Source organism: Puma concolor, chromosome E1 (genome assembly GCF_028749965.1).
Source record: "Puma concolor isolate L17-30 chromosome E1, mPumCon1.1.hap2, whole genome shotgun sequence".
Lineage (NCBI taxonomy): Eukaryota > Metazoa > Chordata > Mammalia > Carnivora > Felidae > Puma > Puma concolor.
This window is the reverse complement of record NC_141680.1, coordinates 23,274,564-23,281,548: the sequence shown is the minus strand read 5'-3', so window position 1 is coordinate 23,281,548 and position 6,985 is coordinate 23,274,564. Positions and strand designations below refer to the sequence as shown.

The window sequence follows — 6,985 nt, the reverse complement described above, 5'->3', positions numbered from 1 at the left end:
GGAACTGTTACCAAGGAGGGTGAAGTAACGTGTAGTGGAAATAGCAGGGCTTTGGAATAACAAATTTAGGTTTGAACTATGCTGTGTAACTATTTTCTTAACTTCTCTGGGCTTCAGTTTTCACGGTGAAATGGGGCTAAAAATACCTTCTAGGATTGTGTGTGACAGTTAAGTGATAGGATTTATATTAACTTGCAAACTGCACTTAGAGGTATTTCACTAAATGTACATTCCCCTCCACTCCCCTGCCTGGATGCATCCATCCCACTGCGAAGCGGAATCAATCAGGCAGGTATCGAATGCCTATTCTCTGTTCGGGACTATTCCAGGAAGTGGAATACAGCAGTGAAACAAAAAGGGGGAGGTAGAAAATAAATAATAAATAAAATGCATAGTATGTAAGGTGACGTTGAGTGCTCTGGAGGAAAAGAAAGCAGAGGAGGAGGATAGGAGGTGCCAGGCAAGGCGGGGATGGGGGTGCAGTTTTAAACACAGTGGTCAAGCAGCACCTGAGTGGCTCAGTCAGTTAAGCTTCTGACTCTTGATGACTCAGGTCATGATCTCACAATCTGTGAGATCTGTGAGATCTGTGTGATCTCACAATCTGTGAGCCCTGCATCGGGCTCTGCACTGACAGTGCAGAGACTGCTTGGGGATTCTCTCCCTCTCTCTGCACCACCCCCCCACCCCAGCTCGTCCTTTCTCTCAAAATAAACTAAAAAAAAAAACAACCCACAGTGGTCAGGAAGGCCTCACGCCCAAAGCGACAACCGAGTAAAGACAGGAAGGGATGAATGAGAGCCACGTGGTAGGCTAGGGTACAGGGAATAGCAATTAAGGCCCAGAGGCCAGGATGTGTCAGTCAGGTTATGAGATCAGCAAGGAGATGGGCGTGCAAACAGCAGCAGGAGTTAAGGTTGAGGAGCTGGAGACAAGGTCAGCAGGGTATCCGGAGACAGATCCTATAGATCTGGTGCCTTTTATTGCAGGTAAAATGGGAAGCCAGTGGATTGTATTAAGCAGAGAAGTAACATGATCTGACTTAGGTTTACCAGGATTGCTATCATTCTGGCTGCTGTGTGGAGAAACTGAGAGATGAGTTAGTTGGCTACCGTAAAAATACAAGGGAAGATGAAGGCAGCTTGGGTGGTAACAGTGAAAGAGTAACCAAGTATTCATGTAAATTTTTGTAAGTGCATTTTTCTTTTTATTTATTGAGAGAAAGATAGCAAGCTGGGAGACAGAATCCCAAGCACTCTCTGGGCTGTGAGCACGTAGCCTAATGAGGGGCTCGAACTCACAAACCATGAGATCATGACCTAGAGCAGAAACCAAGAGTCAGAGCCTGAGCCACCCAGGCGCCCCTGTAAGTGCATTTTTCAAGGGAGCGCTTTTATTGAAGTCCTAAAGCAATTCCATGATCCAAACCAAAAATGACCTTGGTGACAAATAACCAGGGTACCTGTTCCTAGTTATTCAAAGTCCACATGATTAAATCCTCCCCTCGGATGTTGCTGCCAAACCCTCCAGGGCACCGATTCTGCTGCTGAGTCTCCCAGAGCTTCTGCCACCCCCTTTTAAGACTGTAACATGGGGCGCCTTGGTGGATCAGTTGGTTAAACATCCGACTTCGGCTCAGGTCATGATCTCACGGTTTGTGGGTTCGAGCCCTACATTGGCTCTATGCTGACAGCTTGGAACCAGGAGCCTACTTCAGGTTCTTGTGTCTCCCTTTCTCTCTGCACCTCCCCTGCTTGTGCTCTGTCTCTCAAAAATAAAAAAAAAAAAAAAATTAAAACAAAACAAAACAACTGTAACATCCCTGACTTCCAGTTTAAGCTCATTAGGATTAAGGAGAAAAAAAAAAAATCATTGATTCTGTTCATTTTTTACGCTACTCAGTACGGAAGCTTGGCAGTCACAGGCAAGAATAGGGAAAAGGCTTCGCACCTTCCGAGAGACAGTGTGGGGCACTCACACTCAGTAGATTCCCTTTTTTAATAAGCTCTGGTCTATGAATCACATAAATCTCAGCACTGAGAGCCAATTTTACGGTTTGGTTTGCTTAATAGTCACACAATTAAAATAAGTTGTAAAAAACGGTGATGGTGTTTGCCAGGATAAATATTTAAAAGGGAACAGCTGTGGGAAGATGTAATAATTCACATCAGCCCATGGCTTTTTATTTTCAATAAAGGCTGTGGCGGTTGGTTCTTAACCAGCGGGGTTTCTTGGCCTCTCCTTGGGATAGCTTTGTGCTGTAGCTGCCAGGTTGAGGTAGGACAGAGACGAGTGGAGTCAAGTGTCTCGTGTGCCTCCGGGAATAGCTGATCATGACACAGAGACAGGGGCAGGGTTTAGGACGTTCGGTCCCGACAGTTGAGGTCACAGATACGGAGTGAGGGGCCTCAAAGTTGCTACGTCTTCCCTAAACTTCAGGGGTGGGTTTTCTAGTCACGATTTTTAGGAGGCAAGTTAATAATTTTCAAAAGGTAAATTTATAAAGAGATGAGCCTATCTGGGAAACAAACCTAAGTTCTGTCTCCTCCAGCGGACTCTAGGCTGGCTGAGAGGTGGCCTTGGTGCCCGTTGATTTTCCAGTTTGGGTATGATGGTACCGCTTGAAGATCAGGTCGAACGCTTCCTTCCTCTCTCGTGTCTCATGCCATTCCCTTTACATCAGGAGAGGGCCTACCCCTCTTCTCTCTTCTGGGAGCTTCCACCCATGCCCTCTTACTGAACCTTCTGACCGTGCAGCCCGCTGTGCTCTCCCTCTCCTGCCTTCGGCTTCGGTCTTGGTGTTGGTGATAGTAAAGAAACAAACCCCAATTGCTTCCACTTGCATTACAGACGATACTCTGAAGACTACTTCACTTGTGACACCAGACATGGGTTTTCTACATCCAGCAATGAAAGGGTTTCGGTTAAGGGCTCAGTCCCACGAGACTGCTCCCTGCCCCCACTTCAGATGCCAGTCCCAAGGCCAAGTTGTCACCGGGCTTCCGACTGACCACCTGCAAGTCAGAGCTTCCCAGACCCCCCTCTGTGGGTTTGATAAATGTGGTAGAGCAACTCAGGAAAAGTTTACTTCCTGGATTATCCGTTTATTATAAAAGGATGTAATCCGGGGCGCCTGGGTGACTCAGTCGCTTAAGCGTCTGACCTCAGCTCAGGTCATGATCTCATGGTTTGTGGGTTCGAGCCCCATATTGGGTTTCTTGCTGGCAGTGTGCAGTCCGCTTGTGATTCTCTCTCTCCCTCTCTCTCTGCCCCTCCCCCACTTTCACTTTCTCTCTCGCTCCTAAAAATAAATAAATAAACGTTAAAATAAAGAGAGAAATAAAAGGATGTAACTCAGGACCAGCCAGGTGAAAGAGATGCGTAGGGCAAGGTGTGCGAGAAGGAGGACAGAGCCCTCTCTGGCCACGCCACCCTCCCGGTATGTCCACATATTCACCGACCTGGAAACTCTCAAACTCCATCCTTTCGGGGTTCGACAGAGGTTTCCTCACAGAGACACAATTGATTAAATCATTGGCAGTCGGTGGTCCAACTGAATCTCTAGCCCCCTCTCCCTTCCCAGAGATGGGGGAGGGGTGCTGAAAGTTTAACTTTCTAATCGCAAGCTTGCTTCCCCTGGCAAGCAGCACATAACCTTAGGGGCTGCCCAGAAGTCACCTGATTATCATGAACTCTGAGGTGGTTGAAAGGGGCTTGTTTTGAGTAACAAATGACCCTTTTGTCACTCTTACCACCCTAATCACTTAGGAAATTCCAAGGGTTTTAGGAGATCTATGCCAGAAATGGGGACAAAGGCCAAAATATATGTCTCTTTTTTTAATTTTTTTTAGCATTTATTCAATTTTGAAAGACGAAGAGAGACAGAGCACGAGCAGAGGTGGGGCAGAGAGAGAGGGAGACATAGGATCTGAAGCAGGCTCCAGACTCTGAGCTGTCAGCACAGAGCCGGACGTGGGGCTCAAACTCACAGACCGAGAGATCATGACCTGAGCTGAAGTCGGATGCTTAACCAACTGAGCCACCCAGGTGCCCCAAAATATGTATCTCTTATTTTGAATCACAATATCACAGTGATAGACAGATGTGGGAGGGGTCTTAGGGAGTACCCAGATAGCATAATACCCAGAGATGGTAAAACTGAGGCTTGGAGAGCAAACTGACTAGATAAATAACACATAACTAGTCAGTGGGAAGAGTCAGACTGAACACTTTTGATTAGCTCTCTTTCTACTACCTATACCAGTAGTTTAATAAATAATTGGATCCTGCTCAATTTCTTTTTTCTTAAAAAAATTTTTTTTTGTTTATTTATTTTGAGAGAGAGAGAGCACGGAGGAGAGGCAGAGAGAGAGGGAGAGAGAGAATCCCAGGCAGGCTCCGCGCTGTCAGCGCAGAATCTGCTGCGGGGCTCGAACTCATGAAATGTGAGATCATTACCTGAGCCGAAACCAAGAGTTGGGCGTTTGACCAGCTGAGCCACCTAGACGCCTTGGTCCTGCTCAATTTCTTATACTATTTACAGTACAACCAGCTTGTAGTTTTCTTGAATCTAAGGGTCATGTCTTCACTCATTTATTCAAAAGCATTATGTAAAATGCTTTTACATTTTAAAATAAAAAAAAAATAATAAACAACTAAAAAAAGCTATATGTAAAAGCATGTACATGCCTTGAAATTCACTTAATCCTCTCAGTAATTCTAGGAGGTAGGAACTGTTACTTTCCCTGTAGTTGTGGAAACAAAGGGTGAGATCACTTACCCAAGGTCACATAGTTAAAAAGTGGTGGACCACAGGGCATGCTCTGTTATTTCCTAGTTGAAATGTCTGGGAACTGAAGTCATTATTCTTGCTCCCATCAGAGACCACTAAAGAGTAAAATTTACTGGGGCGCCTGGGTGGTTCAGTTGGTTGAGCATTCAACTTCCGGCTGAGATGATCTCAAGGTTCGTGAGTTCGAGCCCTGCATTGGGCTCACAGCTGTCAGCGGGGAGCCTGCTTTTAAATTCTCTGTTCCCCTTTTTCTGCCTCTTTCCTGCTTGTGCTCTCTTTCTGTCAAAAGTAAACAAAAGATTTAAAAAAAAAAGGGTAAAATTTATTGCTGGTGAAATGGAGGAGGGTGGGGCAGTGTGGACAGTCTGTTAACAACTTCAAAAAATATAGCTTCCAACCCAGCCAAGGTCTCTGAACGGCGCTGAGTTCTCTTAATGTTGATAGCAAACTTCCCTAGTCTTAATTCTTGCTATTTTGGGGGATCGTCTCCCCTTTTCCGCATTTCTCTATTAAATAGTAGAGGGAATCAAGTTACATCTAGTCTTACTTTAGCAATTGCTGAGTGACCTTGGACAAGTCATTAGATGTCTAAAATGGAGGCGATAGCAGTTGTTTTACCTCCGGGGGGCATTGAGACTTGAAGAAAACTGATGTGAAGGCAGTGAATAAAAGATACGCTCACCATGTAAATGTAAGGTGATGTTAAATAATAATGATGCAGGGTAATAGTGAGGACTTTGGGATTGCTGCCCTGAGCAAGTTCCTTCACTTCTGAGCATCAATCTCATTTGTAAAATGAAGATATTACATACTTACAGGGATGTTGGGAGGATTAGAGATAGTGTATGTCAAACCCTAGCACAGAGCCAGACACATGGTAGGAATCCAGTAAACGGTAGCTATTATTAATAATAACCTGACAACCTGGCTTGGTCGACACTCTCTTATAACCACATTCGGCACACACGCACACAACGAAAACAGCAATAACCCCCACCATCAACCACCCCACCAGCGTGGTCCTCTGTGCGCCCCTAAAGGTGACGGCTGGCTCCCAAGTGCATGTGAAGCTGGCCAAATGCCGTTAGCAAAAGGGAGGTCTAGCCAGATGGAACTCCTTTTCTCCTCTGAGAGACTGGGGGTGATTTTAATGAAGGATGGCTGAGTGCAGACTCACCCTGAAATAGCTTTGACTGCCAAGTGACAGGAGGAGGGAGCCAAATGAAATGGCGGTGGCAGACGAGAGCACCTAGGGCTGAGAGCAGCTGGGAAGCAATGTGTCCTTGCTGACTTTTTTTTTTTTTTTTAATTTTTTTTTTTTCAACGTTTATTTATTTTTGGGACAGAGAGAGACAGAGCATGAACGGGGGAGGGGCAGAGAGAGAGGGAGACACAGAATCGGAAACAGGTTCCAGGCTCTGAGCCATCAGCCCAGAGCCCGACGCGGGGCTCGAACTCACGGACCGCGAGATCGTGACCTGGCTGAAGTCGGACGCTTAACCGACTGCGCCACCCAGGCGCCCCCCTTGCTGACTTTTTGATCGCACTCTGCTACAGAATCACTTTACTCCTCCTTTCCTCCACTTAAGAGGCCTCTAGGCAAAGAGGGCTGCCCACTAGCTCCCGCTGACATACGGACATCTCTGGACATCCCTCTTTGCTTGTTTGGTGCCATGAGGAATTCTAATTAGCTGCTAAATGCGGGGGTGGCCCATTGCACTCCAGAGGCTCTTGTGGATACTTCTTGTACGGCTGCTCAGAGTAGGTAATGACTTCTTGTGCCAGACAAGGGACACACAAGGTAGGAAAAGATTTCTCAGCCCTTTAGGCCTCTGAATTGACTTTTGTTCTGGTTCTGGCTTCCATGAGTTAGCTTGGTCTTCTCACCACGTTTCCAAGCAACTTCCTGCTATGTGGGTGTTATTCATTCAGTGGATATTTATTGAACTCTATGATTGCTTGGCATTAATTAAGTTGTGGGCAACACAGACGAGTCCCCTGCCCTTGTGGAGTTTACATTCTGGTTGGGGAGAGACCTAATTCATGTGCAAATAAACAAGCTAATTCAAGATAATGGTAAATTTAATGAACCCATAGGATGATGTAACAAGAGGTGGAGAGATGGCTGTTTATATCATCTGAGAAAGAAACATCAGGGCTGAGAACAGAATAAGATTGCCATGCTATTTGAAG

At 45.9% G+C, this 6,985-nt stretch overlaps 1 protein-coding gene across 1 annotated transcript in view; it reads left to right on the top strand.

Moving 5' to 3' along the window:
• Positions 1-847: 847 nt before the first annotated feature.
• CCT6B (chaperonin containing TCP1 subunit 6B) overlaps positions 848-6,985 on the top strand; it is a 46,360-nt gene continuing 40,222 nt past the window's right edge. Inside the window, exon 1 of the mRNA XM_086686627.1 lies at positions 848-989. The gene's annotated coding sequence lies outside the window, so the exon portion shown is untranslated. The remainder of the gene's footprint in view (positions 990-6,985) is intronic.